Genomic DNA, 24,420 nt, shown 5'->3' with positions numbered 1-24,420 from the left:
GGAGGAGCTTGAGAGTCTAGAAAATACTTTACCTTAAAAAAGAATTTTTTAAAAAATTAAAAGACACAGGGAGAGACAGAGAGATGGGAAAAGGATACAGAGATTGCCATACCACACTAGAACTGAATCCGGAAGGTGAAGGCTCAGCAGAAGCTCTTCATTTTCAGTCACTGAAGCAATATTTCACAGCTCAAGTTTAGTAACCATCTCAGGATTAAAGTCAGTAATTGATAAAACGTTATATCTTTTTTCCAAAGTCCAAGTTCACCTTCATTCATGCCAAAAAGCCAAGAGCCATACTTCGTCTAAATGGAAATCTAAAACATTTGGTTGACAGTAACCACATCTTAGAGACTAAAAATGACTGCTTTGGAGTAGTGGTAATCGGTCTCTCATACATGTTCAATTTCTCAAGATACTCGAACAACCAATAAAACTAAAAGAACACTTGCAGTGTCTTTTGTCTTGAAGATAACACATTAACTTAATTGTAAGTATTACCTTTAAAAAAAGACTAAAGTGGTGTGGAAATGACGGAAGCAGCACAGAGAAATATACTTTGCCATGTGTAAATCAGGGTGTGAGACAGAAACCTATGGGAATAGGATATCGAGTCACTGCTCTGCAATGTGAAACTTGCCCATGGGTCCCAGGGCAAGTTCTCAGCTGTTATCCTCCAAAATCTGAGACTCCGAAAAGACAATGGAAAGGAGCAGGCATGCAGGAGGTGTCATGATAAGATTGGCACCATTTACGTGTCTGAATCACCTCAAATACTTTGGGTATCAACCTCTAATAATGGAAACTTAAAATGCTGAGTTTCCCCCTTACTATCAAAGAGTTAAAAAAAGGGGCCACCAGGTAACATAGTGGTTATGGCACTGGACTCCCACATGGATGACAGTGGTTTGAGTCCTGGACCCAGTGACTTGAAACTCTCCCGGGCATGTGTGTGCATGTGCCCCAAAATCCCAGAAGCAGAATGGAGGAGAGGAGATCGAGGCATGGCCATCCACTGTAGGAGATGATTTCTCATTTTTCCTCTCGCTGTCTCTCTTTCCTTTTTGGTGAGCACATGTGCCATATTGGAAAAAAAAAAAAATGTAAAGGACAAATTCTCAGTTGCCCCCAATTAATCTGTGAGCATCGTAAGGTCAGAGACCACAACTTCTTAATTTTTGCATCTTCCAAACCCACCTTTCTTCTTAGCACCTGACTCAAGGGGTGACACATTTAGAATTGATTCTCTAACCAGTAACTTGGTATCTTTACAGTGCCGTCACGACTGTGTAACTTGAAGCGGTTCACACTTTCTCTGTCTTAGATTTCTTCTCGATAAACTAAAGACTGAGGCATAGCAAATAAGGTGTTTTAAACTTTCTTTGCCATGCTCTCACCAGGATTTATTTTCTTAGAATTTAAGCTAAAAGAAAAAGAAATGATAGTAGAGAGGTAGGGTTGACCAATCTAGTAGACTAGCGAAACCATTTGACCTCAAGGCGTTTACATTCTACAAGGGGTTTCTTCCAGAAAATAGTCCCAAGAAGTGTTGCCCAATTAGATGGCTTGTTCTAAGTGCACTTTGTGTTCCTCCCATTACATGGATGGTTGGGAATGTTCACACTATTCAGTTTGCTTTGTCTAATAACGAGCAGCTGTTGATGTCTCTAAAAAGAAATTTTTATTTTTGTAGAAGATTCAAATCCTGTTAGGAAACAACAATGTTATTTATAGAAAGTTCAAAGGGTACATTTTCTTAACTCTTCTTTTCTGGGGTTGGCTTAAAATGTACAAAAAAAAAAAAAAATCACAGCACTTGCATGAACACACCTTAATCCTCACCCCTGGCTATGATCCTGCTTGTTGCCTCTTTGTTCTCTGGGGTAATTTGGCTGCTCCAGCTTCTTTTGGCTCATCTGAGCATTACATCACCACCCATTATAATCCCCTATTGCCCGCATCGGAGGGATCTCTGTGTTCTGGTTGAGCTCTGCAGCCCCATAGGTATGGCATAAATCTGGGAAGCCAGCCTTGTACGAAGTGCCTACGTGCTGCTGTTTACTCTTACCCAGTGTTCAGTTGGTTGCTGGCATAGGCCCCGGGTTTCTGATCTATTAAAAGAGAATTGGTGGTGTAATTTAAGGTGTGGAACTGCTGTTTAAGCAGAATATGTACAACCCACAGGAAGGGGTTTTGACGGTAAGAAGCCAAATCTATCCCTCAGCAATGGATGCTGTCTAAAATTGTACTTTAAAAATACTATTCCTTTATTAAGTACTTATAAAGTACAGAGTATAGAGAGAGTAGAAAAGGAGCCTATATTTTTGAAATCTGTCATGTGTTAGGTATTCTTTTAGGCAAAATTGCTTTGTATAATCTTGTTTGTAATAATTCCTATGATGAAGAAACTAAAGCATGAGAAGGAGTCTCAGGTCTCATAGCTCGTCACCATGGGACCGCTACTAAGTCCATGGTCAGGGATTAGGGGAAACAAGGTTTGAACTCTACTCTGCTAGACTTCAAATTTGCTCTTTCCAATAAGCTGAGAAGAATCTCACTAAAGTCTTCCCAATAAAGACATAGCATCTCTGGGAAAGGACACTCACTACCTGCCTAGTCTGTTCTGTTGCTAATAAAAGAAAATACCTAAGTCTTGGGACCAGCAGTTAGTGTAATGGCTATGTTGCTGAACTCCCATGTAGTCGACCATGGTTCGAGTCCCGGACCTGGTGGCTTAAACTCATGCAGGGCGCATGTGCATGCGTGCCCAGGATCCCAAGAGGAGAATGGAGGAGAAGGGATTGCGGCATGGCCATCCCCTCTGGGGGATGATTTCTCACTGTCTGTCTCTCTATCTCTCTCTGCCTTCCCGGCAAGCGCACAAGCCCTATAGCAAAAACCTCTCAAAAAAAAAAAAAAAAAAAAGAAAGAAAAGAAAATACCTGAGTCTGGATGATTTGTAATAACAGAGGTTCATTCAGCTTATTGTTTGGAGGCCCAAGGTTCATGGGTCACATTTGGTGAGAGTCCTCTGGCCATGTCACAACATGGCACAGATAGGCGCATGCACCTGTGTCCTTACAGAGTTTATGCTTCTCTGTCTCATCCCCTCTACTTACAAACCCACAGGTAGTCAATCCAGAGCTTGCCGTAATGACCTGAATCCTGATCTCCATTCATAAACTCTACCTTTCTATATTGTGTTCAGATTAAATTTTCACCCTGTTAATTCTGCCACAACCAATTCTCACCACATGAATTTTGGGGAGACATTTAGACCACAGCACTGCCATAGAAAAAAAAGACAGGAACAAGGGTGCTGAGTCTACAGAATATTGCCAGCTCTTCACTGATACCTTTGCCTGGAGGTGACCCTGCGGGTCATGGCTGCAAATGGGTCTCTCCTGGGACTCTAATGGTAGCAGATCATGCAAATGTACAATTAGCGAATGTAAGAGCTACTTGAGACCCTGGAAATGACCTAGTCCAGCTCTCTTCTCTCATTGCAGGACAGGAAAAGGCTTGCCCAGGAACACAAAGCGTGTCGTATTCGAGTCAGAGCTGAGTCTATAGTTGTGTACTCTAACCTCTCAGTTTCATACCCAACAGCTTCCCAAACTTCCATAGCTGCTTAAACTGCTATCTGGGGTCATGATTTTTGGTCCACACTTCAAGTTCCATCACTTACACAGTAATATATCAGCTTCCTACCAATTATAGAAGTGAATTGTGAGGAGTCTTGTACTTTTTAAAATATATTTTTTCTAGATGACTCAGAGTCCTTTACTCCAGAGGACACCCTGATATGTGCATATATTACTCATAATGTGCACTCAAACACTTCCTTCTACTGCATTAATACAGCTATCATGATGGTGCATGGCACAAGTCAGTAGTGTTATTAGCATAGATTTATTACACACACACAACTCACCGTTTTCTCATTTCTAATCAGCCTTCCTTGACTTATTTCTTAAAGTTATAAGGGAATGCTTTCATAATTCTATAATGAATAGGACAGAATGACGCTCCAGCTTAGAGAGTTAATTATAGCTTTTAATTTCACATTTACCACTTCATAAGATCTCTCACTAACTTAAGAGCCATCTTATCCCAAATTACCTACAGCTCATATTTCCTCATGGTCTTCTAGGCTCTGCTGACTCATAGAATAAAATCACTTTACCTTCTACTTCCTCAGGTTTCTCATCTGTACACCAGAGTGGCTCATTCAGATCAGCTTTGAGGCATTTTGTGATAAGCAGTGAAAAATGATAGCAAGCTAAATTGTAGCTTTCTTGTACTCAAAGGACAAAGTTCTCAAAGGTCTAAATGACTGTACAGTCTAACAAATCAACAGTTCATTTGGTTCAATTTGTTTGTTTTTGTTTTAAAATTGTATTATATTATTTAATATAGAAGAGGAAATTGTGACTTTTTAACTGACATTTATGAAAAAAAGAAAAGTTAATTTCTTATGCTGATTCTGAATGAACAGGATCATATTAAGTAGAAGTAGATTTTTTTAGAAGTAGATTTTTTTTTAATGATCATAATTTTCACAGTTTGTGGGATAATTAGAACCTGCAAGGGAAAAAAAAAAACTTAACTGAGTTATTCTGCTGAGAAGAAAAGACACCTGAAAAGGGAACATTATAAAACTTCACTCTGCACATACTCTTTTGCTATGTCTAGCATGAGCTCCTTTTGTTGTCATTCTTTGTTTCCATGTTGGAAAACTATTGTAATCCAGTCATGAAGTAAGTGCATGGAAAATGACACATACTGGATTTTAAAAGATTAATTATTTTATTTTTTTTTAAAAAAGAATTATTTTATTTAACTTTTTTTTTTTAACTATTTGTGTCAGTTTGATCAGAGAGCGACAGAGAAAGAGAGAGAGGGAAAGTGAGAAAGCAAGCCACCAGATCCAGGACTTGAACCACACCACCGGCCGGCTCCCCAATGATTTTCTTTTTAATTACCAAAAGACATGTGTGCTTAGTAGAAAGAGAGAACGAGAGGGAAAAAGCATATTTTCCAAGTCCTCAGGACCAGGGCTCAAACCAAGAGGGGGAAAGTACTCCCCAGTATGGCATGGTCACATCCTTTCTCCTTCATTTCTCCATTCTATCAGGATTGGGGGCATGCATATATATGTGCTCAGCATGTTTTCCAAGTCCTCAGGACCAGGGCTCAAACCCTGCAGCTGCAGCTATTCACATAGGATCATGTTTTCTTAAGCACCAGGCCACAGGATTAATGAATGTTTTAAAACACTTTCCCTTGAGTCAGTTTGTGGCATGGTAGTTAGGGCAGCTGGATCCCATATGGCTGACTCTGTAATTCGAGTCTTAGACCTGGCTGTTTGAAAAATGCATCAGGCATGTGTGCACGTGTGTCCAAAATCCTGAAAGGAAGGAAAAATGGAAAAGGAATTGCCCCATATCCCATAGGGGGGTACTTTCTCACTTTCTCTCGCTTTCTCCCACCAAGCATACACACACTCTCATAACTTTTTTTTTTTAAATAAAAAGAAAGGAATGAAGAAAGGAAAAAAAGAGCCAAAACACCTTCTCCTTTGTTGAATTATGTTAGCAGGGATTAGAGCTTTTTTGTGTACAGAACAGTCACGTACCACATAGCATTTCCATCAATGACGGATCACATATATGACGGTAATCCATAAGATAACAGCCTGTGCCATATAACCCATATATAATGGGCTGTGATGTCTCTGTTCATGTAAGTGCACTCTATGGGATCCGCACAATGATAGAAACACTTAACAATGCATTTCTCAGAACGCGTACTTATCACTATGACACATGACTCTACTTCCTCCAGAAAGTAGTCTCAGATCATCTTGCACATCCGTAGTGGATTTATCACTGCCCCTTAACTAGGTGGCTTATGGCTTTGATTTGCAGACTGTCTCACTTACCAGCATGGAAGTCCTTTGCTTTCTGTACAATCTGACTGTCTCAGTATATCTGGTATAAAATGGATACCCCCAAAATACTTATTGGTTGAATTAATGCAATAGTGAGTAGTTACATGATTAATGATACTTATTAGACTAAAACATGTAATTTTCCATGTCAGGATAGTGTTTGATATGTGTATCATCTAGGGTTCTCAAGTGAAATAAAACCCATAGGATATATGTATTTAGATAGATAGATACTATGTATCTACCATACTATTGATTTTGCTTCTATATAGATATTTCTATATAAATTTTGTTTCTATATAGATATTTTGTCACATATGTGTATGTGTGTGTGTGTGTGTGTGTGTATATATAGAGAGAGAATGAGAGACAAAGAGAAATTTATTTATTTATTTATTTGTTTTTGGAGAGGTTTTTGCCATTGGGCGTGTGCACTTGCCAGGAAAACAGACAGAGACAGAGAGGCAGAAAGCCAGAAATCACCCCCCAGGGGGGTTGGCCATGCCGCAATCCCTTCTCCTCCAATCTCTACTCAGGATCTTGGACACACATGCACACACGCCTGGCGTGAGTTTAAGCCACCAGGTCCAGGACTCGAACTGCGGCTGACTACATGGGAGTCCAGTGGCATAGCCATTATGCTAACTACTGGTCTCAGAGAAATTTATGTTCATGAATTGACTCATGCGATCATGATGGTTGACAAATTTAAAATTGGTACACAGGTCAGCAAACTAGAAACTAACAAGAGGTGCTGTTGCAGCCTTGAGTCTAAAACACGTAGGGTAAGCCAGCAGTTTGGAGACTCAGGGAGGACTTCTACTTTGCAGTCTTGAAGCAGAATTTCTACTTCTTGAGTAAATCTCACATTTTTCTCTTTAGGGCTTCGGGTAATTGGATGAGGACTACCTACATTATTGAGAGCAATCTCCTTCATTCAAAGTTGACTGATTGTAAATGTTAATCATGTCTACAAAATACCTTCATAGCATATCTAGACTTGTATTGACCAGACTACTGGGCACCATAGCCTAGCCAAGTTGGCACATAAAATGGACAACCACAGCTTAAAATCTGAACAGTGTTTCCCACGTAACCAGAAACAAAACAAGTGACCGGTGAGATCATTGTGGGCAAGAGAACGGTGCCTTCAAGAACCAGTTCTCAAACTTTAGTGTGTACATTATTCACTTGGGGATCTGGTTTAAATACCGAGTCTTGCCCAGTAGGTCTAGGTGGGGTCTTGGGTTCTGCTTTTCTAACAAGCTCTAAGGGTATGCTTGTGCTGCTGGTCTGCAGTCTGAGGAGCAAGGCCTTTGACAACTAGAGAATGCAAAAAGATGGAATAGTCTTGATAATAGCTGAAAATGGGATCCACAATAAGCAGGAGGCTCTTCATATGAAACTGGAGTGTCCAGATGTGATATGAGCCAAAGGAGACATAATAATTGCAGCAACTCCTGCAAGCAACAGCAGAGAACTTTTGGACTCTATGAAGTCATTGCACTTTCTGAGAAGCTGCAGAGAGAACCTAAGAGTTCCAATGACTAGAAGTCAAAGACCTACAGGAAATCCTAGAAGATCACAAACCATAGTCAACTCAAACAATACAATGAGGCCAGAAGTCCCACCTTGAGCCTTGCAGAGATCTCGGGAGGAATGAAGGTACTGTGATTAAGTAAGACCACATTAATGTTCTCATATAATAATTAATTATAGAAGCATCCCCAAGTCAGTGGTTCTCAAACTTTCTCACCCACATTTCCCTAATAGCAGAAGACAGCCAAAAATATATTGCTAAGAGCCTGTAGTAACAAAGCCCATAATCCTTTGAAGTTGCACATTTTGACATTTAAAGTCATATAAATGCTGTATTCTATTCCATAAAATTTCTGGGTTTGTCTTCTTATGAAAGAATTCTATGTTACTCGCTACCAGAAAAACTGACCTTTCAGCAAGTGGGACTCATGCCTTTTCTTTCTCTGTGTATATGTGTGTGTGTGTGTGTGTGTATGTCAGGTGCCTGGAAGGACACTTAAGAAACAACTTCGGAGGACCAGCAGATGGTGTAACGGCTATGCCTCTGGATACTCATGACGTTGACCATAATTTGAATCCCGAACCTGGTGGCTTAAAACCACCAGGCTTGTGTGTATACATGCCCAAGATCCTGATAGGAGCATGGAGGAGAAGGGATTATGTCTTGGCCACCCCCCTGGTGGGTGATTTCTTGCTTTCTGTCTCTCTGTCTCTCTGATGAGCATACACATTCTATAGTAAAACTATCTCTTAAAAAAAAAACAAACAAAAAACAGAATTTCAGTCACCTGTGTATTGGTCATTTAAAGGAGGGTTGACAAGCACCACACAAGAGCCAAATATAGCTTGTCACATGTTTTCATAAATAATTTTTTTCAGAAGTAAAATTTTACCAGAGCCTGGTCACGCTCATTCAGTAATGTTTATGGCTTCTTTCACACTACAAAGGCAGGATTCAATAGTTGCTAGAGGCTATAAGACTCTCGAAACTCAAAATACTATCTGACTCTTTGTAGAAGTTTGCCTACCCTGTCTAAACAATTGTGTTACTTTTTAAATCTTATTTAAGACAAGACCATGCTAAGCTGTGATGCTCCTGCCTCAGCCTTCTGAGTAGCTGGAACTACAGATGTGTACCACTGAGCCCAGCTTCTAGGGTGGGCTGGAAGCCAGTAGAACCTGGGCTTCCCACATGATTGCAACAGGGTCAGCCAGCACACACCACTGCCATTAGGATTTTTTTCTTTTTCTTGCTAATGCATGTACTATTTTCCCAATTTTACATGTAAAGAATCCCTTTAGGCAAGCCTGAATTAGTTAGATCTAGCTGAATATCAGCTCAGATATTGATACGATGAAATGAGCTGAATCTTCCATTAGACACACTTGTGTAATTCAAATTGAACTACACAGGGCCAGGCTTATAATAGTGAACCAGTTTTACCAAGCCCAACTGAGTCTGCGCTCCAGACTCCAGCCTGGGAGGGCCAAGAGTGTCACGTATCATGTAGATGCGAGTACTTCTCTGTGTGGGTTATTTGGTAATGGGTGAGGAACAGTGAGAAACTGCTGTTTCTACTGCCTAGCACTGATAGATAGGGATTAAAAGAGGAAAGGTTAATATAAAAACAGGAGAGTGGGCACAAGGAAAAGGAGGTTGTATCCCACTCAGGGTAGCTGGAGAGATTCGGTATCCTGAAACCTGACAGCCCAAGGCAGTCAAGAGCAGAACCAGCCAGGGCAGAGTTCAAGCAAAGCTTTGAGTACACTCTGAGGGTTTAATCTGGGATAAATGTGACTGACAAATCCAGAGGACAGTCACAGGGCTAAAAATAGCAGTTAAGCCAAGGGAAAGGAAACACAGATTTGAAACCGAGGCAAGAGGAGGGGAGAGCAAAGCTAGGAAACAACCAGAGGGTTGCACCACAAGGGAAGAGGAACTAGCTTACCTTAGTGGTTCTGAGGTGGGTGTTTGGAGTTCTGGCAAACCAAACTTGTCAGGAGAAATTGAAAGTGTTTAGATGGCAATTCTTTCAAAATGAAATTGCAGGGCACTTTTGAAGATATATCTATATCTCTATATCTTCCATATATGTCATATACATATCTTAAATTATATATATATATAGATATATAAGCTATAGCTTATATATCTATATATATATATATCTATATTTACTGTATGTCATATACATATCTTAAATTTTATATATATATATAAATATATATATATATTACACATATTTTGTCTTCCTGAGATTGAGAGAAATACCTGAAGAAACACACAGAAAAAAACCTGATTCCTCAGGGATTTGGGGATGGTCAGTCCCAGAAATTGGGGATTGGAAAAGATGAATGGGATTTACAAAACAAAGCATTTTTCTTGGAGCAAAGGTAGAAAACTTGCTCCTTAAAGGTCTTAGGAATGGGAAGAGGTTTATCCCTGGGGAAAATTCTTTTTTTTTTTTTTCTTAAACTGTATAAGTATGATCTTTGTCACCATATTACATATATGTGTAATCTGATGGGCTTTATATATTATCTAGTCCAAGAATATTTCACCTCTATGTAAAATACTCCAGATTTGTATTCCTCCCATATACTGCACACAAATAAAATGAGTGGTCCAGGTATTGTTGCCATTTATTCACTGCTGACTAGAGGTACAGAAATATGAAAGCACAGGAATTTCTTCCTGAACATAGAAATGTGTGGTTTCCCTTGCTTTTCCCTGGCAGTCATGTTGCATTTGTGAATGGCATCTGCTTAGGATGGAGAAGACCTGGAGAACAACTAGGTACTGAGACAGAAGAATCTTAGCTCCCACTGGCATGAGGGAGCCATTGGCATACTCAGTGCTGGATCTGCGGTTGTACGATAGACTACATTTCCTTTTTGCTTAGGTCATTTTGAGTTGGAGTTTCTGTTACTTCAAGCTCTTGATGATGTATACTGATACGTGCCAGGTTTTCCTCCAAATTCTGAGGACACAATGATAAGTATGATATGGATGAGGTCTGAGGGAGAACAAAGAAACCAGAGGATTTTAGTAGAATAGTCTATGATGGTTACTAGACCTCCAAGCTGATGCCACTGTTGACTGAATGATTTGAATTTAGGGAAGGGAATGCACCCTGAGGTAGCAGTACCAAATCTATCCTAGGAGTTAATGTTTCTAAAATGTGAATGGAGACCTACATGCTGAAGTTAGGCAGTCATGAGATAGGGGAGGTTATGGCATCTGAGACAGGAGAGGAAAACAGGAGGGCTTTTACGAGGGAGTCACCATTAAAGAGACTAATAAATGGTATCCAAAAATATGGAGGGAAATATGGAAGCATGAAGAAAGTACTTAAAGGAGGCATAGACCAATTGTGTGAAAAGCACCGAAGGGGTCAGGAAAGATGCAGGTTGTAAACTGTCCATGAGGTTTGACAATGAGGGGGCCAATGCCAATCTTGACAAAAGCATTTTCAGGGTAGAGAGAGAAGGAGGTGTCAGATGGGAGTGAGATGAACAGGGAAAGGAGGGAAAGAACCTGGAGTCAGAAGGTTGGTTATTTTTTTCAGGCAGCTTAGCTGGGAAAGGGACTAGAAAGATACAGACGATGGTGTGTATTAGAGAAGGGAAAGAATGGTCTGAAAGTTCCACAGGAGTCTCTGTTTGGCCTCTTCATTGAGACTCTCTCATATACAGAAACAACTGGGTTTCATCAGCCTTTATTACGGTTCCCTACCACACAAGAGGTGTTTGGAGAAAGCCTGTTTTAAAACATCCACCCTGTGAGTCACATCACGAATAATGGAAATTCAATGGACGGGTTAGGATTTCCCAACAGTTCACTTGATTTCTAGAGTCTGGCTGTGAAAGGTGTTTAATTCCTGTGGAAGACTGTCATTTCAAATACCATTTTTTAGTAAGTTATGCTTGCTTCATGGTATTGAATAGAGTTAGAAGCTTTCCAACAGAAGTTTGTTTGCTTTTAATTGAGAATTCATAAATATCTGAAGTGATGAGGAAATCACCCTGGTCCAATGACTCAGAGAAAACCTCTGAACATGTCGGTTTGTTCCCTCTCAGTCTTTACACCGTTTGTGTATTTGTCAACACCTGCCCTGTGTTAGCACTGCATTAGACTGGGCACCTGCAGGAGCAGCCGTGGGAGGTAAGGTGTGGACTCCACTCTCTAAAACCAACAATATATTTGAAAAGAGATCAGATAGTTGATCATTCACAGGGTGAGGTGGTCATAGGGCCAAGAAAGGGGGTGGGTAAGTGACGCTGCACCACACAGGTGCAGGAACAAATCCTACCCTCATTTTATGCTTTAGGTTTAGTTTTTAGTTTGCTATAGTGCACATGTGCTGATGGAGAGAGACAGAGATAGAGAGAGGGAAAATAAGAAAAGATCCCTCAGTGGAGGCAGTCACACCTCAATCCCTTACCCGTTCTCCTCCCAGGATTTTAGGTATGCAGACACAGGCGCCCAACATGTTTTCAAGCTGTAGGATCTGAGACTCGTACCACACAGTCACCCACGTAAGATCCAGCCACCTTGATCTCCACACCACCTGTTAGCCCTCTGCCCTTATTTTGAATTGTTATGTGTTGTTAATCATGGGGTATTTTTTTGCAATAATTTCATTTTATAAGTTTCATTAAAATATTGTACATCTTTGGATTCAGCAAGTTACATAGTGGTTGAGGCGCTGGACTCCCACATGGCCGGCTACAGTTCAAGTCTCAGACCTGGTGACTTGCATTCTCACTTTCCCTCTCTCTCTCTTCCTCTTTCTCTGGTAAGCACACACACCCTAAAGCAAATTAAAAAGCAATAATAATAATAATAATTAAAAATATTTTAAAAGTATTGCACATCTTACTGTTAATTTAATTACTGTGTTTTCTGGTGCCCCTTAAATTGTACACCTGAAAATGCCTCACTTAGCTCACCCTGGTAACACCCAGGCTAAGAGACTGGGATTTGGATTCAGACAGTTGTAGGTTTGAATCAATATCTCCCACTTACTAGAAGTGTGACTCAAGCCAGTTACCTGCTCTCTGTACTCAATAGCCTCATTTGAAAGGTGGAGACCATTATGTTAAGTAAGTTAGTAAGCACAGTGAGTGATTCACTGTACAACACACTGTCTCAAAGAAATTAAATGTAAACCACTTATGTGATTTAAAAAACAGTATTTTCTAAAAGTGAAAACAAAAGGTTTTCACCTTATTTTAATGATATTATTAAATCCAGCATGTTTAAAATATTATTTGAACATGAAGTCAATATTAAAATTATTTTTTAAGTTTACTTATTATTTCTTGCACGAGGGGTATACATCAAACAGGGTACTCATGCCACGATTAACCCGCAGTCTTAGCTGACCTGAATCACAGGCAGGTGTGCTCTTCTGGTATGCTCAGGAGGTCCCGGGATGTGAACACAAGACCTTTTCTTCTATGTAGGTCCATGTGCACTACCACTCTGCCATCTCCTGGCCCCAATATAAAAATTATTATTGGGTTATTTTGCATCTTTTCCAATACTAAGTCTTGGAAATTGGGTATATATGCTTACTGCAAACTTTAGTTTAAATAAGCTACATTTCACATAGTTGGTAGCCAAGTGTGGCTGGTGACTGTCCTATTGAATAGTACAGATATACATACTTTCAGAAGACTAATAAGGGCTAGAGCTAATAAGAATGAGGAAATAGTAAGGCTTTTTCTTTTTTGAGAAATTTTTGCTATAGGGTATTTATGCTCTCTGGAAAAACAGAGAGAGAGAAAGTGAGAAGTCATCACCTGGGGGATGACCATGCTGCAATTCTTTCTCTTCCATTCTCCTCTTGGGATTTTGGACACACACATACTCGTACTCAGTATGAGTTTCAAATTTCTGGGTCGAGGACTTGAACCACAACTAGCCAAGCGGAAATCCAGTGCTTTAACCACTATGCCGCCTGCTGGCCTCAAAATAAGACATTTTTAATGCCTTTCGATAAGGGAACTTTGGAAAGGGTGCCACCCCCAAATTCAAAACAGTTTCTTCTATCCTTTGAATAATTCTCACATGTCTTTGAAATATGAAAGGCTATGACTAATTGGAAACACAATTAGCAAAAAATACACGTTAGAGAGAGCACATTGCTCCCTCTGTAATTGCTACCAGTTTATCAAACACTCTGCTCCTGCACTGTCCCCATTTTCTTGTTCCATTTTCACTGAGTTCTAAGAGCATCATAATGTGACTTATGAGCACAGAGCTGTGGATTTGAAATACTTTGAATTTTAAATCAGGCTGTTTTCTGAGCCAAAAATTGAGTATTTGAGAGCATAGCATCCAGACATTTTACAAATACTTTAAAGGAAAAAAAAAACTTATAAAAAAGAAAAGACACAACTCAAAAGTTGTCAAAGAATTAGGAATCTACTTATCTACTTTTAGGTTTCTTTTTTTCTTCCACAGTGGATGGACACATGTGAGCATCCAGTATATGCAAAGACACTTCAGCAAGCAAACCCAGGACCCTCCCAGGTAACCTCAGGACCATGAAGCATTGTGTTACCACTGCTATGAGCCAGAATTATAATTTTAAAACAATTGTTTCAAGTTACATTCCTAAAAAGAAACTTTGGTTTGTGGTAGTATATTTCTTCAGAAGGTAGGACTCTGCTTAATTCACTTTGTGTCAAGAAAATAAGAAAACACTTCTCAAAATCTTAGTAATAGTGTACAATTGGATGCACTTTTTTTCTCCCAAGAAAGATTTTTGTTATAAGGTATATATATTCACCAGAAAGGCAGAAAGAGACATAGAGACAGAAATCGAGAAATAACTACCCCTCCCTCCTGGGGGGTGGGGGGGTGGGAGATGGCTTGCCACAATCCCTTATCCTCCATTATCCTCTTCGGATTTTGGGCACGCATGCTCACATGCCTGTTGTGAGTGTCAAGGCCCTGGGTCCAGGACTCGAACCGTGGTCAACTACGTGGGAGTCCAGCGACATAGCATTACACCATCTGCTGTTCCCCATCAGATACAGTTTTAAGGTGTTAGCTCCAGGTACTTTGCTTTCTGGCCTTCCATAGCCCTCCTGGTGAACACTTTACTTCTTTGCCACACATATGCCACCTTATGTTAGTGGTGACAGCAAACCAGCATTTGTAGTGAAAACCAGCCAGACTCTACAGGCTCGAGGTATTTTCCTAGAATGAAAAAAAATGCTGCCTTTTGTTTTGTTTTGTGTTCACAGCTTATTTACAGAATTTAGCATTTTACTTCAAGTCCAGACATCATTTTAGAGTGCATGAATTGACTCTTTTGGAAACTGGTTAAGGATGACATTTCTTTAAAAAGCACTTTCTTTATGACCTATATACTTTTCAGGTATGTGCTGTCATTCATGCTGCATTTTAGAAAGTCTTTCTTCTTCTGATTCCATGCTCCTTGATTGGAAGTAGATGTGCAAACTCGCATGTAAAAATCATTTCTGGAAGTTTTCTAGATCTGAGAATATTGGAAAAGAGCTCCCTTTAAACTCCTCAGTCTTTAATTACCTTGATATGATCATAACACGTTGTACTCTACTGAAAAATCACACAGTACCATAACTATGTACAGTTCTTACGTGTCGATAACAATAATAATAAGGATGTTTGCTTGTTTGTATTTAAATATATCCACCTGTGTGCCTGCATCAGCAATTTTGGTCACACCCAAGAGTTCAGTAACAAAAAAGGACCTCAAACCCTAGCCAGACTCCCAGATTAAAATCTACATTTTAAGAACTTTCACAAGATGACTCTTATAAAATACATTTTGAAGTTTGAGGAGCTTTGGGTCTTATAAATTATAGCCTTGGTTCGTATAAAATGGAGACGGATGGATGCAGGTGAGGATTTCTTGCCGGATTTCCTAGCTCTTCCCAGTGTTCAAGTTCTCAGTCACACCCTACACAGTCATTCTTATTGTTCTTCTGCCACAATTTCACTCATAAATCATTTCCTTTCACATGTCTGGTCTCTTTCAAGCTTTTCAGAATCTTTCTGGAATCCTGGAGCCTGAAAATAGCATCCCAGATGTGTCTACTCTATTTTCCTCCCTCCTTTCTCTATGATATTCTTCAGAGACTGCCCAAAATAGCAATGGCCTTCTCTTGCTGGAACTTCAATATTCTCAGGCAGTTTTACAGTTTTAAGATGGAAAAAAACAAATCTAGAATAGCTTCACTAAGTTCAATATCCAAACATTTAGATTACTGATTCATTTTCAATAAAGCTATACATTTCATGTACCTGCGTGTGTATGTCTGGATTTATTTGTTTATTCCAAGACTGAGAAAGAGAGAGATAAACAGCAGCCCCAACAGAGTCTTGACTGTGCAATCAACCCCCAGACTTCAGCCAACTCCAGATCATAGGTTAGCAGGTACCCAGCTTACCTGGGGAGATCTCCAGACCCAAACCAGGAGCCCTCCCAAGTAAGATTGCCCTACAAAGTGTCAGTAGGAGAACACTCAGTCAGAAAAGCAATTGTACACCAATGTTTATTGTGGCATTATTCACGATTGCTAAGACATGGAACCTACCCAAATGTCCATGAACAGATGAATGGATTGAAAAAGTGTGGCACATATACTCTATGGAAACCATTTAGCTATAAAAACCAAGACCCTGGTCTTTGACAGAAAATAGTCAAATATGGAAGATCTATTTCTGAGTGAGGCAAGCCAGGCTATGAAAGAAAAATATTGTATGTCTCTACTTAATAGATACCGACTATCCTCACTGTATAGTAGAGATGGAAAGATTGGAGGACATAAAAGCAGTGAAAATAGTTATGGCTGCTGGGGACAGTGTGGAAAGAGGGTGGGAAAAGGGAAAAGTATAGGGAAGGAAATTAGAGATTAAAAATAGAGAGGCAAGACAATAGGCTTACTACCTATTGATAATAACGTGTATAGTATTCTCAACTGGACCGGTCTAAAATGTATTTCTAATTGAGTAAATTATTTTTACAAGCCAAATTATGTATAGTGATCAGATGTTTAAAAAAATAATAAAATAAAAATAATTTTTAAAAAGTGTCACTTTTTACCACTGTGCCACAGCCATGGTCTAGCCTCATGATAGGTTGTATTTAGAAGCTTAAGATACTGATAGAAAGATGGCTAAGCTCAGAATGTAGTACATCCTGTTTCCTCTCCACTTTGGAGCAATGACAGAAGAATCTCAGAGCTGCCTGTGCTTGAACATGCTGCTGGTAACACTTCCTCCTGTTATATTTGCTTTAGAATGGAAAAGCTTTATAATAGATGAATGATGCTAAAGATCAAAAAAAAAAAAAAGGAGTTAAACCAAACTAAATTAATTTCATAAAAGAATTAAGAATAAATTAATACTGTAAAAACATCATTTTGACCAATTACTCTTTCACATAGTTGAGAAAACATGCATATTTAATAACTAGGGAGCCAATTTAGAATTGAGAATGTAACCATTAGAATGACCTAGTTATTAACTTTCCATCTGCTTTGTTTTGGACTATTTTATAAGCCCTTAGGTATAAAGCTACTTCCTAAAAAAAGAAACAAAAATTGTTTTCTACTTGCTGTAAGGGTCTAGAAAGCAGAAGTGCTGGATTCTGCTTTCTTTTTCAGAATTACATGGGTCTCTTGGCCCTCTGGTCCAAGTTTCTCTCACTTTGGGTTCTGGGGTGACAGGTCTCTGCAGCCTCTAGTCTATTTTGCTACTTGATCGGTCTACTAGTTTTTATCTTTAATAATTCAAATAAGCATTGAGCCCAAAGACAGGAAGGGTTCTCAGACTGGCACAACAGGAAAACCAACTTAAACATGAGAAAGAGCATTAAGGATTGTTTTGAGTTTCTGAGTTCACTATAAAGACAACTGGAAGTGCCCAAGGTCCTGGATTCAAGCAGCTGTTTCCACCGATATATTGGCCAGCCAGGGGATGGAAAATCAAGGAGCATAATGTACCAGGAAAATCTACTTTTCAGGAAAGAACCTGAAATATAAAAATTAAAAACACTTCACGGCAATAGTATCATTCAAGGTCATGCTTTAATGGTAAACTTTTACTAAAATAACTATATAAATAAAGATAAGCTCCTTAATGTTGAAGTACAAATATCAAGATTTAAACATTTTAAGCTATTGAGTTAGGAATTTATAAATAGAATGGTCATCTACTTTAAATTCGTTTTTTGGAAAAAAGAGCACGATATTAATAAAAAAAAAGGTGATTTGTTTTTAAAATTCTAGGTCTTAGCAGATAGAAATATAGAAATTATGAAAGCATTTCTAAAAGAGAGGCATTTTAGAAATCTACATGTTTAATACATTGCTAACTCTCCATTATGCAGTTGGCTTCCCTGTGAATCAATCAGCCACAGCCCAGTTGAAATTCTGAGCTGCCTTCCTAGTTCCCAGGCCATATCAACCCACGGCCAGCTGTCTTTTCTATTTCACTCAACTGGTATGGACACAAGGGCTGTGACCCAACTTTGATGCCAGCCAAGAAAAGTGTGCTGGTGGGAAAAAAATATATAAAAAAAAATAAAAACATAACCATAACAAGTTATCCTAATTTCACTAGACTCACAAGGAGCAACAGACACCTTTGGTATAACCAGCGTAGCACTGGGTTCAACACCACTTCCATTAGTTGAGCCTACATCTCCTGTGCCAGGCTGCCCTGCTGGCCCAGTGTGCAGGCTGTCTGGTGGCCAGGAATCAAGGATGGGACACCCAGAGGGAGGAGTTCCCACTGTGGTCCTCACCACTACTCTCCACTCTGGGAACCTACTGGGGTGCTGTACCTCTTCCTGCCATCCCACTAAAGAGACAGCCAGGCCTCTATCCCTCTGGCAGCCACTACACTTTCTGTCCAAAAGAAAAATATTTTACTTCTTGATAGATTATGGCATATTCTGCCCTAGAATGGAAGTTCTTTGGTCTCTTTCAGGAGTGTTTAATGTTTTCCTAGTTCTCTTTAACCCTGTAATTTAAATCTCTGTACATCAGAATACTTATGAAACTTTAAAAATCTATTTTCACACAGGACTGAAAATTTAATTCAACTGGTCTGGGGCAAGTTGAGGCTAAGTGTTTTGAAAAGCTTCCAGGATATTCTAATGCGCAGTCTGGGATTAGCTTGAAAACTCCCCTTTTGAGTACTTATGAAAGTCCCTGGAAAATGCTGCCAGTATGCTCAGGAATAAGTCCAGTCAGTCACTAATGATCTCTGGCCTTCTATTTTGTTCTCTGCTCTTTCGTCTTCTGTTGGGTGCTTCCCTGTCTACCTAGCACTGCCACACCCCTGCCCTCTGCCCAGGCATGTCTGTCTCTTCTGGGTCACTGACACCACATCCAGAAGTACTGCCACCTGCTTCTGGAACTGCCACAGGATCAACTAGGTCCCATCCCTGTATCAGGGTCAGTAGACCTCAAAACTAATGATAATAGAGACCAGCAGATGGCATAACAGTTATGTCGCTGGACTACCATGTAGTTTACTGCGATTCGAGTCCTAGACCCCGTGGCTTAAACTCATGTTGGGTGTGTATTTGTGTGTGTGTGTGTGTGTGTGTGTGTGTGTGTGTAAGATCCCAAGAGGAGAATGGAGGAGAAAGGATTGTGGCATGGCCATTCCCCCAGGGGGTGATTTCTTGCTTTCTGTATTTCTGTCTTTCTCTTTCTGGAGAGTGGGCACACCCTATAGCAAAAACTTCTCTAAAAAATAAATAAATAAAGAAGAAGAAGAAAGAAAGAAAAAAGCTAGCGATACTAAACACTTAATCCTCTTGCCATACACAAAAATTGTTGTAGATGATTAGATCATTTCATCCCCAGGACAACTTTATGCAGCAGGCATTGTTCTTATCCCAAGGTTACAGAAGAGGAAACTGAGGCACTGAGTTTCTAGATAATGTGGTACACAGAATCCTAAAGAGGAGGCTGGCCCCAAGATTACCCCTTCTGGTTTTTCAGTCAAGTGCAAATGTAGGTACTGGTCTAATGAGATTTTTCCATAAATTCTTATAATCCTAAGTCAATTTCCCATAAGCTTCAGAGATCAACCACGTAAATGTGGTCCAACTAAGTGAATTCTTTAAAAGCAGAGCTTTCTCCAGCTTGAAGCAGAAGGGGAGTCACAGGGATTTCAAGCATGAAAAGAACTCCATCTGCCATTGTTATCTTTGAACCTTGAAAGAGGCATGTGATGGGATTGTGGGTGTCCTCTAAGAAAAGACTGACAGCACTGCTGACAGCCAGAAATGGGCACTCAGACCTACAGCTGCAAGAATCTGCAGTTTGCCAAAACATAGAAGATTCATTCCCAAGGCCATGGTGGTGCAAGGGGGAAGGAACCCTGAGTGAGGATAAGTCACATGGGAGGCCCACACTTGATTCCCAGACCAGCCTTAACTGACCAGGCATAGTGGTGAATGAAATGACCAACACCATACCGTGGACTCTCACTCAAAACTGAGACTTTGCAACTAAACCAAATGCATTGACCCAACTGTCTTCTCCCGCCAGAAGAAGTCTCCCAGCATGTTGCTTAATCCCTTATAAAAAAAAAAAATGTGTGTGGGGGGGAACCAGCAGCTAGCATATGGCATAATGGCTGTCATTGTACTTTTCACATAGTCACCCATGGTTCAAGTCATGGGTCCAGTGACTTAAAACTCACACTGAACACATGTGTGTGAATGCCCAAAATCCCAAGAGGAGAATGGAGGAGAAAGGATTGTGGTCTGGCCTGGTGTGGGGAGGATTATGACTTTCTACTTTCTATCTTTCTGTTTCGCTCTCTCTGACCCTGGCAAGCACATGCACCTTATAACACAAAAATCTCTCTTAAAAATTAAAAAAAAAAAAAAAAAAGGTTCTGTAGGTTTACACCACGTTCTCCAGAATTGACTCTACTTAGGGTTAGGTTGGACGATATCCTGAGTACATAGATTTATAGTTTTCTTTGTCAGGAATGTTTAATACTTAATCCCTGGGAAGGCTACGTTTATTTTCATTTTGTGACTGGACCCATTCATTGCCTGCATTTTGAGACCTGATGTGATATTCAGAAACAAGATACTTTTTTTTTGCTTTGACCCTCCTACTTCAACATTCAGATATTACCAGGATATTTACAATTCTTTCTTTTCTAGTAGAACATATTTGAGAACATAGTTGAGAATTTCCAGTAGAATGTATTTGAGAATTCCCTTGTTAGTATGTAATAGCTTTTTTCTTTTACAGTGCTAAAGGTTTTATTTACTGAATGACGACTATGTGCCAGATATTATGTTAGTATTTTTGCAAATACTATCTCATTACTTCTCTTAATAACATAGGTATCATTTCCATATTGCAGATGAAACAACTGAAGAGTAGAATTATGAAAGAAGAGTCTGCCCAAAGCACACAGTTGACGGGAGGAAGCTAGGATTCGTCACTGGCTTTTCCAAGTTCAAAACTCCTCCTTAAAATAAAAGCAAGTCTAGGGAACCAGCAGTTAGTGTAATGGCTATGTCACTGGACTCCCACATAGTTGACCGTGGTTCGTGTTCCGGACCTGGTGGCTTAAAACTCAAGCCGGGCGCGTGTGCGTGCATGCCCAAGATCCCAAGAGGAGAATGGAGAAGAAGGGATTGCGGCGTGACCATCCCCCCTGGGGAGTGATTTCTCAATTTATGTCTCTCTGTCTCTCTCTGTCTGTCTGGTGAGCGCATGCGCCCTATAGCAAAAACCTCTCCAATAAATAAATAAATAAATAAATAAATAAAAGCAAGTCTATTCCTTTACTTATCTTCAGAGCACCCTGGAAGTTTAGACTCACCCTCAGAACAGAGTTTCATATAGTTCAACTGAATAGCTCAAAGCCTCTCACAGGGTCGGTATTCAGGCATCTTCTATATTTACTTCTTATTTTACCTACCTACACATCTAGTTATACTTTGAACATAAAAACCATTTTGCCTATTGATGCCAGTTTATATGCAGTCTTACTGACTTATGGTGAATTAAATAAAAATCTGAAATAAGTCACATCTTTATGTGATTCCATTCTTAATCCTATTCATCAGTTCATTTGGAACAAATAAACCATACCAGTCCTCACAAGTGTCTTCTATTATTTTCTTGGGTTTTCTGATAAAGAAAATGCTTACCATATCCATAGGTAAAACATGAACTGTTCTCATCAAGAAGCCCAATAAAGCATTTTTGGATGCTCCCATGATTCAGTCAATAAGAAATATTGTTTTTCTTTTTTGTGGGGGGTGTGTCAGACAGAATGTCTTTGTGCTGCAATCCTCCTCCATCCCTCCCTCCCAAGTAGCTGGAGATTGCAAATACAAACCACAGGGCCTGACTTCTAGGGAGGCCTGGGAACCACACACAGGCCACTCAGGCGGCTGGGCCTGCCAAGCAGCAGCGTCCAGCAGGCACTGCCACCACTGAGCCAACTCTATTTCTTGATAGTTGCCATATTTAGTCCAGTTAAGTAATCTCTGGACTAAAAACTAGCCTACTTCCTGATTTCCAAGCAAAATCTTAATAATTAAAATGACCACACTTTTTTTTTTCTTACCACATTGAAAGTTTATGGATTTTTGGGACCAGCAGTTGGCGTAATGGCTATGTCACTGGACTCTCATGTAGTCGACTGAGGTTCAAGTTCTGGACTTGTGGCTTAAACTGTATGTTTCAATGCGTTTGGGTTGGGAATTAGATAGAAGATCTGAAGTCTTTTTCTGGCTCTGTCACTCCCAAACTATGCTAATACTTGGCTCTTTAAGCTGCAACTTTTATACATTAAATGAAGATCATGCCTAACACAATATATAAATATATTGTTATTTTATTATTAAAATTGAGAAATGACAAGGGGTAGTCTCTTAGATGCTGGTGGTTATAAATCTCTTGTGGAAAGCTGTTATAATCTGGTCTCAATTATCCAGGTAAGGAATTCACTCCCTTTCGGTTGTGCCTGTAGAGCCCTTTCCTAGCAATGTGACAATGATCACCCTATTATTTCAGAAATAATTGGTGCATGATAGCCAGTGCTACAGTTGGCTGTGATTTTATTTTGCCCACCAGTAGCCTTTCAATTTGGGAAAAATGCAAGGTACAATGTGAGTTTCCTAATGGCTGGAAGCCTGATTCATTCATGATATCCCCTAGCACCCATGATATGAAAGTACTTGATAAAGTTATTAATGAAGTAATACAGGATAGAATCTCTTTTTATGCTTAAATATCAGGGACAATCAGTAGGCCAGGAAAAGGAATCACAAGAAAGCTGATTTTTCTACTTTCCTTTTTTTAAGTTTATTTATGACTTCTATGACAGAGAGACACAGTGAGAGATTAAAAAGAGAATAAGAAAGTGGGTCAGCTCTATAGCCTAATGAATAAGAGAGCCAGATCCCATGTGGTTGACTGCAGTTCAAATCTTAGTCCCTGTATCTTGAAAAACACACTGGGTCTTTGAGTGCCTCTCTAGGTTTGGAAAATTTTCTTGCAAGATTTCATGGAATAGATGATTAAGAAATACAAATGACCCCAAATAGAATCAACCCAAGAAGATCTTCTCCAAGACATATTATAGCCAGACTGACCAAAACCACAGACAAAGACAGGATACTAAGATTGGCAAGAGAAAAATGGCAAGTTACCTACTAAGGATATCCCATGAGGCTAACAGCAGACCTCTCATCTGAAACAATGCGAGCGAGGAAAGATTGGGAAAATGTATTCAAAGTGTTAAGGGAAAAGCAATTTCAACCAAGAATACTGTACCCAGCAAGATTATCCTTCATATGGGAAGAAAAGACAAGAACATTCTCAGATAAACAAAACCTGAAAGAATTTATCAGCACCAGACCAGATCTCCAAGAAGTTCTCAAGGGAGTGCTATACCAGGAAAATTAAATACAGACACACAGAAATAAGAGTTTAAAACTAAGAAAATGGCCAACTTAATCATAGGGACACGTCTGGAGTTGAATACTATATCCCAGAATTTAATCAGGAAGATGGAACCACAGCAGAAGATAGATTAAGTACATGAGACTGAACTGGTGAAATAGCATTTTATGATTTTTGACTGAAACATTGCTGATTATCTTCTAGTCTTTGTTTTCTAGTTTCAAGGATTTATGTCCTGTCTTGAGCTGTCAATAGATTCATGTACCTACTATTTAAACAGAATTCTAACCTGTTTCCTGGCTTTAAGTTTTAAGCAAAGTTCCTTAGCATTTCTTTGATTTATTAAAGTTAAAACTGCTTTTCTTGAAATTACTAGCTGAACTTTCTATTGAAAGTAGTTAGATTATTTAAGAAATTGTGTGATCAATAAAATGTGGAGGAAAAAGGAATGGAAGACGACTGTAGACACCAGAGATAGTGTGGAAAGAAGGTGGGAAAGGGCAGAGGGTCAGACATAAGGGTAATACACACACACACACACACACACACACACACATATGAAACTAGAAATGGGAAATTACTGATGATAACATGCATGATTAAGCCACTATGCAGTATATTCTGGATGAAAAATCACATATATGCTGTGACAATGCTTAGGGAATGAATGTAAATGAATTTTTTAAAATGTTTCAGAAAGAAAAAAAGAAAGAAAGAACAAAAGAGTGAAAAACACACTGGGCATGTATGTATAGATGTCCCAAATCCTGACATGACAGAAATAGAGAAGGGATTGTAGTATGAATATGTCCCAATGGAGTGGTGCTTTCTCCCTCTCCCTGTCTCTCTCTGTCTTTCTGATTTTTCTCTGGTGAGTGCAAGTACCCTCTGCTAATTAAAAAAAAAATAAATAAAGAGAGAGATGTGGGAGCACCGTCAGTGGAGTCTCATCACACTGTGATCCT

General features: G+C 39.5%; 1 long non-coding RNA gene across 2 annotated transcripts in view; it reads left to right on the top strand.

Moving 5' to 3' along the window:
* LOC102486677 (uncharacterized) overlaps positions 1 to 21,022 on the top strand; it is a 30,662-nt gene extending 9,640 nt beyond the window's left edge. Inside the window, exons 1-3 of one of the 2 annotated variants that reach the window (XR_336326.1) lie at positions 7,480 to 7,618; positions 13,965 to 14,033; positions 20,898 to 21,022. This is a non-coding gene — a long non-coding RNA (uncharacterized LOC102486677). Of the gene's footprint in view, positions 1 to 7,479; positions 7,619 to 13,964; positions 14,034 to 20,897 lie in introns of those variants that run through there. The other variant, XR_336325.2, reaches the window with a different exon arrangement.
* Positions 21,023 to 24,420: the final 3,398 nt, after the last annotated feature.

The sequence above is a fragment of the Tupaia chinensis genome, unplaced genomic scaffold (assembly GCF_000334495.1).
Source record: "Tupaia chinensis unplaced genomic scaffold, TupChi_1.0 Scaffold000707_1, whole genome shotgun sequence".
NCBI lineage: Eukaryota > Metazoa > Chordata > Mammalia > Scandentia > Tupaiidae > Tupaia > Tupaia belangeri.
This window is presented reverse-complemented; position numbering and strand designations above follow the sequence as displayed.